The following is a 9,731-nucleotide window of genomic DNA, read 5'->3' as shown; positions in this document are numbered from 1 at the left end:
GTTTTAATGGTCATCATCGTTTATTGCCTATTGTTGCCACCCCCACCAACAGCCATGGATAGCCACTGACGACCACCTCCACCATCTCTACAACCACTGTTGGCCACCTGTTGTCATCACCACCACTGTTGGCTACCTCCACATAATCACAATCACCACAATTGGCTACCATGACCGCCGTCCACCACATCGGCTATAACCATCTCCTCCACCATTGCCGGCTGCCAACACCACTACTCTCCACCATCTTCACGTACTTCATGATCACTGTCATTCACCAACCATGACTGCCTCTATCTCCACCTCCACCTTAACACTGTCATTCACCTCTGTCTTTGCCACTATCGCCACCTCCACTTCCACCATCATATCCATCAACACCACTTCTACCTCAACCACCACCAACTCCTTTGATTGCCCGTGTTGGCACATTGTCGCCGCAACCTTCACCCCACCATCGGGATCTTTCAAACCGAATAAAACATATATGAATCGCTTTTTTTAATACCATCAATTTGATATAAATTCTTCATTTAAATTTGATACAATTATATATGTAAATAGTTATGTATATGAAAATTGTGTATGTTTATAAATTAAATTATTTAAGTATTTATTTGATTTGTATAATTTATGACTATTATATGCGATATAACAATTCCACTTTCTTCCATTTACATTGTAATATACTCTATCAATTAGTTTTCATTAAACAGTTCTTTTTATAAATATGATTATTTTATCAGCTACCGATTAGATTATCAACTGATAGGTCAAACTAGTTAAAAAAATAAAAATAGCCTTAAATATTTCAATACGACTTTATGAATCTGTGTTTTTTTTAGATCCTCATATTTTTATAATAATATTTAATACATTAATCTATACTGTGTTGTAACGCATATTTCTTAAAATTTAAGATTACAAGTAAATTATGCGTAAGTACAACTTACTAAAGCTTCATTTTTGAATTCGTATAATTAACTGCAGATAAACATAATCAAATACAAGATAAACATCTCATTTTAAATATAAAAAATCTAAAATATAATTAGAATAATCATTGAGTTCTAACAGAATCATTATCTTTATAAAAAATTTATTGTTAAGCCAAAAATAAATTACTTCACTATTTGACTTAAATTAAATTATAATAAAAATTGAATTAAATAAATTGTACAAAAAACGAGAACTTTTAAATAGTTAGTTTGATAATAATATCAATATATTTTTTCAAATTTTTATGATGTCTTCAAATTTATTTTTATTCAAAAGTAAAAACATTATCTTCATCAAAACCATATAAACCGTATTATATCACCAGAGACAAAAATTAAAACGAAACATTAAAATGAAGATGTATCCCGCTGCATTGTGCGGGTACCCTTCTAGTTATTTATAAAAGCATTGATGGATTAACAAAGATAGAGGCGGATCCAGAATTTTTTTCAAACAAGGGATAAAACAAATAGCATTATACAAAATAAAATAAAATATTAATTATAAATATTACAGTTTCATTAAAAATAACATACAAGTGGTATCGTTTTTTCCCCCTGCAACTGTAACCAAAAACTTAGAAAATTCAAAGGGATTCAAGTCAACGACTTAGTATCTAATTCGAACGAAACTAGATTAAGACTGGTGTTACTATAACTCTCACCGAAAACCGTTATCTCCAACGATATGAAAATGTCACAAATATTTAAGTCCTTCATGAGTCTCGAATTAGCACTTGACTTTGGTCAAGTTTCGCTAACATTGCTTCCCACGAGGACCAGATGCACATGTCGATAAGAAAAGGTGTTTGGCTTAAAGCTTAGTGAATTCAAACAATTTTTATCGTATTTATAAGACAATAAAACAAAAAGACTGCTTATTAAATCATAAGTTTTCAAAAGAAACGTTTTTATCATAAAACTGACATCTTTCCAAAACCCAATATTTTCGTGTTGAAAACTCAATAACCCAAACACCCATTTCAATAAGAAACCAAAACCCGATACTCACCTATATTATGAATAAAACTTGGTATTCAATTATCAGAAACATGGATAAAACTCAAGTATTTAAAGCAACAAAATATGAATAATATACGACATCCCAAACATCAGATCACGGGTACATTCCATATCAAAAACTACACCGATAACATGCATAATATCATATCCAAAACATATATTTTGATGTCGAGGGAGACCCGATTCCATTGAACGTGACAAAACACAAAAGTAAGTCACATATCATTGTTAATGAGCCCAACTACGGATCAATGGCCATCAAGTTCAAACACCCACAGTCTATACCTTGCTTGAGACCCCCGATGATCCTAAATATGTTCGTTCACTAGAAAAAACACCATATGGTCATGGTCGATGTTCAACTTCATGATCACGCACTGCAATACCCCCCGATGACCCAATGCCTATTTCTAACTACAATACGGGAATTACCATCCCGTTTTAAACCACCAAACCGACTCAACAAACTACACCGTATGGTCAATGATAGGTGTCTGATTCCAAGAGCCCACACCATAATGTCCCTGATGGCCCAATGCCTATTTCTGGACATAATACGGGAATAACCGTCCAATTTCAAACCAACAAAAGCATACTCCTATGCTTATAGATCCATTACATTATAGTTTACATTAAATGACTCCAAATTAAATGAACAATACATTCAAAACATGTAATTTTCAAATAAATATGCAATAAATGCAAATTATGTCAAAAGCTCAACATTGAGCATTTTAAGCGGGACAAATGTTCTCAAAACTTATCTGAGTCAAAACCAAACTAATAGCTCAAAAACTCATTTACTATTTCCAATTTGGTAACTGAATAATTCCATATATCCCGAAAATTTATATTTTAATAATAATAACGGAATTATGGGTGTTACATCACAAATCAATTTAAAACAAGAGCACGTGTTGAAACAAATTGAAATTACTCATCAATTTGAAACGGATTGAAATCACTTATCGATTTGAAACAGGTCGAATTTGATATTGTTGAAGTAAATAAGTTGTTGAAGCAGATCGATTATCGAGTTTTTTCGGTGATCCCTGTAGAGAGGGATAAACTCGACCGGTTGAATCATGGTACTTTAGTGCGAAGAGAGGGAGATGTCACACCTCGATTTTCGTTTGAGTGTTGTGACGTCAATCTTAATAACTTATGCCTTGAATAAAATACAAACGTTAAAATTCATACATATATAATGTGTTAAACATAATTCATTACATAATTTTGAAGCGTAAAACATTTTAACAGAATCAATGTTAATTAAAATATCAAAACTAGCATGATCTAAAATATAGTCCTGTCTTTCTTCATTCGAATCATGTGATGGCAATCGGTACCTGCGATATATACATGTATATTATAAGCTAAAAGATTAGTGAACACAATATGGTTTTATGATAACATGCACATATAATAGTGTTTTAGCTATTATCTTGCAAGTGAGATCTCGACTCATCACTTGTCTTTGCGTATGCGGCGTATTTTATGGACGAGGACTTCAAAACTTTGGAATTGAAAGCCATTCTTACATGTCCACTCACCCGATGCACACATAATAGTGTTTTAGCGTGTTTCAATCAATATCTTGCAAGTGAAGCCTCAACTCATTACTTTTCTTTGCGTATGTGGTGTATTCTATGGACGAAGAGTTCAAGACCTTGGAATTGTAAGTGCTTCTTACATGTTCACCCCACCCCGTACAATGGACGAACCTTGTTGAATCATACTAGTTGCATACTATTTATTTGCAATACTTATTAGTTAATGCAAATCTCATTATGACATGAAATATACATCTCATGAAAGCGAAAATATATATCACATACACATCGTCATTATCTTTCCTTTATATACATATACTTGAATATCGTATCAATGATATTAAGTCACCATAATCTTTCTCATTATTATCATCAACAATATCTTTCATATCATGCATATACTTGAATATCATATACATCAATACAATCAAGTTATCATCCTATACATATAAAGACATAATGCAAATATCATGGATAAAATACTTTGTAATAATCATGTATATATCCCATATAAATCGCTTGAATCACTAATGTTTGATATGTCGTTTTCTCAAAAAACGCAACCTACGTGATAATTTATATCGTTTCTAAGCATCTTAAATAATCGTAACTAAACTGATCATTACTTCCCAACGATCTTAACATGACTAACTTTTAACAAATTTTATTGATCAACTCCCAATACCATCGTATCTCATTTTCACTCAAATATTAACTTGAAATATTATTATAAATACATATAGTCCTTATAATGTTTCTTGAGTTTAATTGACTTTTGCACATTTAAAAAATGTGCAATAGACTTCAGATTATCTTGAAAATGAATATTTTATCAAAATGGCTAAAATAAATAGCTTGCAATGTAAAAAACATTTTATGGCCAAAACATATTTTTTAAAATTTATAATGAATTATGGTGACAACATCAAGACATAACTTTAATGATAAAATAATTAAACACTCAAAATAACGTTTAGAATACCAATTTTCCATGTCTATGGGCGTTTCGGTAATTTTGAGAAGTCAAATACCAAAGATATAGCTTAAACCAATTCACTAATTTGGGAGCTTATTGGTATATTTCACAATTCAAATATTTAAAATAATGCTCAAAATATCAAACCCAAAGCACATGCATTTCAGTATCATTATAAAGCAAATACTCAAAGTATTGCTAAAATACCGATTCCTTAATTCTGAGGTCATTTTAGTAATTTCATAAATATTAGATACCAATTTCTAGGACATAGGGTCGTTTCAGTAATTTACAAAACAAATACGTGAAATATTGCTAAAATACCCATTTTCTAATTGTAGAGGGTTATTTTAGTAATTTCATCAACAAAATAATTAAAATAAAGCTTAAATATCAATTTCCAAAACAAATGATCATTCTAGCAATTTTATAACACAAATACGTGAAGTATTGCTAAAATACCAATTATTAATTGTTAATTGTAGGGTCATTTTGGTAATTCCGTAAAAAAAGTAATAGAAATAAAGCTTAGATATCGATTTCCAAAATATAGTGTCATTCCTGAAATTTTAAAATGTAAATATGTAAAATATTGATAAAATACCGTGTCTCTAATTATAAGAATATTTTAGTAATTTCGTAGGCCTATATAAACTAAAATAAGGTCAAAATTTATATTTTATAAGTCCAAAAAAACTTTTTGAAGTTTTTAGAAAGTTATGTTGCTGAAATTAAATTTATAAAACATCAGGGACTATAACGAACATTATTGAAAGTTGTAAATAAATAATAATAACAAAATAATAGGAATGTGTTGTGTTAATAAAACACAAGTCACTAGCTTGCTTGGTTCAGGTGTTAGGCTATCACTACTGAGGTCATAGGCTTGAACCGAACATTTTTAATGGGTCAACGCACACGGGTCAAATTCCGACCCGCCCGATGCAATCGTAATGCAACAGAGCAGCCACGGTTGCATGTTTCAAGTCCAAACTCGTTTTTTGTTCATTCTTTTTGCACCAAATCCTAAGTAATTCTTTTACCAACATTTTGACATAAAGAACACAAATTTTCGTCAAGTAATGAGCTTCAATTTCTCGTTTAAAGTTTTGGTTTTTAAAACTAAAACTGAACAACTTTGAACACTAACTTGGACCATAAATACACAAATATGAAACAAAAGACTATTAGGGTTCGGTAGGCCTCTTAAAAACAAAACTAACCATATTAAGAACTCGAAGATTGGTTTAGGATGTTACCTCTAATCTTTAAAAAAAAAGCCGAGAAACTCAACCTCTAATTCCACCTGCAATTTCTCTCTCGTTTTTTTTGCTTATTTTTCAAACTATATGAACCAAAAAGATATTCAATCCGTGACCTATATTTATATGTCAAGAGTTTTGGTATATTAGTTGAAAAATCGAGCCAACATGTTGTTAGAACAAGAGGGTCGCCATCAGATCCTTGATTTTCAAACAGATCTGTTCTTTTCACGAGATAGGTCCTTCATTTTTGAAAAAGATGACATTATTTTATTACTAAAAACCAATTACAGTTGCTATTCCAAAATACGGAACATGTCTTGTGCATCTAAACTAATACCCAACTCTTCCTGGTGTCGCTAGTACCAATCCCCAACAAGGACCTGATACACATGCCGACAAGTAAAAAGGTTAGACTTAATGCCTAGTGAGTTCAAACAGTTTTTATCATAATTATAAAATGGTAAAATCGAAAGGCTACCTATTTAAATAATTATGTCTCAAATGAAATGTTTATATCTTAAAGAAACATCTCAAATCAAAACTCCCATTCAAATAAATTCTCAAAATATGAATAAATCTCAATATTCAAATATTGAAACTTGGATTAAAATTCTATTATCTAAAACATTCAAAACATGATAAGGCTCAATACCAAAGATTACAAATTATGGAAAACACTACATACTTAAAAACGTCACCAAAAACATCGACGAGATCAATACCCAAAACAACACCTTTCGGTGACGGGGGGTTTCGTTTCCATCGATCGTGGCGAAACACAAAGTAATAAAACATCTTTGTACTTTCACATCGATTTCGGTCTTAACTTTCCCTTACACCGCAAGCTAAGGTGTTTATTTTATTTATTTACTTTGAATTCAAGTAATATTTATTTATGTTCGTTTAGCCCGTTTGTTTATGTTTGTTTAGCCCGTTCGTTTATGTACGTTCGTTTAGCATGTTAACGAACGAACATAAACGAACACGAACACACCTTATTTCTAAACGAACGAACACGAACACAAAGATTTTCGTTCGTTTACCGTTCGTTCAGTTCGTGTTCGTTCGGTTCGTTTACAGCCCTAATCATACTGCCAAAAAATCCCAAATATGGGCATTTTACAAGATTTATAAACTAACTATACCAAAGATCCAAATCTGATAAAAAATCAACACACTTTTGATAAATAAGAAAGCATGTTTAATACTCCAAAATGGACATTTTTCCATATACAAACCAACTTGAACTCACCTTGATAGTTTCTAAAATCTCAAACTCTAGCTTCCGTGGGTGAAGGTTTGAGATCCATAACCAAAAATCCTTCATAAATCGTTCTCAATACAATAACCAAAAATCCTTCATAAATCGTTCTCAATACAATAACCAAGTCTATAAAGGTACCAAAAGCAATCACAATATCAGATCCCTTGGCTTAGGCCACACAAGAAGTCACCTAGACCTCTCAAAAGCCCAGATTTCACCATTTTTGATTTGGATCTAACCCAAACCAACTTGAGACCAATTTGAACACATCTTAACATCATTCCTCCAAAGTTCAATACTCAATCCAACGATAGTTACAATATTTTTGAAATACAAAATAATTCATAAAAATACAGGTGTCACAATATCATTTATTTATTTTTATATTTGAAATTTTGGGGTTTACAGGAGAGGTAGAGGAAACGCCGATGATTGAAGCGATTCTCTCATTGTTGATCGAAGCATTAGATAGTGTGACTTGCATAGTTTAACCCAGTATTTGAAGACATTGTGTGTTTCTGGGAGTAAAATATAGATTTGATCCCTGAGATTTTGTGATTTGCTACAACTTTGGTTTTTTATCTTCATTTTATTACATAATAAACCCTGACATATGCAATTTGTCTTGCATATGGTCCCTAAGACTTAACTATCGTCCACTTTCTCTACGAAGAACGAGGGCAAATTGGTCATTTTGCAAATTTTATTTATTTTACCATTTAAAATTAATTTAATTATCTTTTCTTAAATATTAATCAATTAGAAGCAAAATAAAACCCTTAAAATACCCCCCCCCCTCCTGTCTTTTATCGGTCAGCACCACCAAGTAGTCCAAACCTAAACAAGATATAATACCAATATTATCAACAACAACAAATCAAACACAAATACAAACTAAATCAAACACAAAATTCATAACGATCTAAACCAAAACTAAGATTATTCATCGTATCAAATCATTATGTAAAATTGGATCGTTCCAGACCTTAATCTAAATGGAAAACACCAAATTAAAGAAAAACCCTAATTATAAACTATAGATCAAAAACCCTAATATAAACCATAACTCTAACTAAAATCAAACCTCAGTCTAGATGCAAGGGATGCAGATCCACTGCTGGAATCCTCGACACAAGATGCAAATCCACGACCATGAAATCCATGGATCCACCTTGTCTTTCGTCGTAGAAGAATCATCCGTTAAAGCAGATCCAAGAGCTCCGTCACAGAAGTAATGACACAATTGCACGCCTCACTACCACTACCAGACATCATCGCAATTGTCGACATGTTTTTATCACCCCGAGGGTGAGGGAAGACGATAAAGAACAAGAGTAAGGGATGAGGGGAGATTGTTGTGTATATTCAGGTTTTACTTGTTTATTTTTTTGACCTCTATTTTATTAGGTGGAGAGTTATTATGTAATAAACGAAGATAATTGACCAAAACCGTAACAAATTACAAACCTTAAGGACCAAATCCATAATATACTAAATGTTTTTTCTTTGTAAATTTCAATACCCATAAAACACGTGTTTTATGCAAAACATGTTATAGTTTCTATCTTATTAATTCTATTTATTATTTAAAAATATAAATTGTATTAAAATAAAATTTATTATTTATTTTATTTCGATTTTTATTATCGAAAACCTACTTTTAGAAATTTAATTTTAAGATGCATACTATGTTTTTCTTTTTGCAATTAAGAAAACACATTATATATTTTTATGTAATTAAAAAATATATAATAACTTTGTAAACAAAAAATCAGGTATTATACTTTGTAAAACAAACAAAACGACAGCGATTATTAATGAAATATGTTGTCATCTATACTATATTATAAAGTATTTAATAAAAACTCTTAAAAATAATCTTTTAAGCATTATGTACTGCTATTAATGCTAATTACTTAATTTTCAAATTTACAATTTCTCAATGCTTGGATATAACTTATTTTAAAACTTAAGCAAGAGCTAACATTCATCCATATCCTTCTAAGTCGTTAACCTTCATCTATTAATTTCAACATATTTAGAGATGGATATACATATGATTTCAACAGATTTATATATATATATATATATATATATATATATATATAGCGATCAAATGAAAACCACACAATTTGTACAAACTATGCAAACCACTCTCATCCGTCGACTTTATTTTTTGATCTTACGAAATTTTTTCACTAAATTGTTTAATCTTGTGAAATTGTTTCATATAATATTTTTTTTTATGAAGTTGTCTCATATATGGTTATGAAATTGTTTCCTTTATATAGGAGAGATTTACTTTGCAAACCACGTTATTTATACAAACTGTACAAACCTCATTCAACCAATCATAATTTTTTATTTTGTTCATTTTTTTGTAATTATGAAATCGACGGATGAGAGTGGTTTACACAGTTTGTACAAATTGGGTGGTTTGCTTTTGATTGTTCATCTCTCTCTCTCTCTCTTTATATATATATATATATATATATATGTGTGTGTGTGTGTGTGTGTGTGTGTGTGAAGCAATATTGTTCAATTTATTGTTTTTTATTTTTGTTCTTCAAACGGATTCAAAATCAAAGGTTCATTTATTTACCCTTCACTCTTTTGTTCTTGTTTAGTATTTGATTTCTTTACTCTTCAATC

Source organism: Cynara cardunculus (genome assembly GCF_001531365.2).
Source record: "Cynara cardunculus var. scolymus isolate 2C chromosome LG 10, CcrdV1, whole genome shotgun sequence".
Taxonomy (NCBI): Eukaryota; Viridiplantae; Streptophyta; class Magnoliopsida; order Asterales; family Asteraceae; genus Cynara; species Cynara cardunculus.
The sequence above is the reverse complement of the archived record's forward strand: the minus strand, read 5'-3'. Positions refer to the sequence as shown.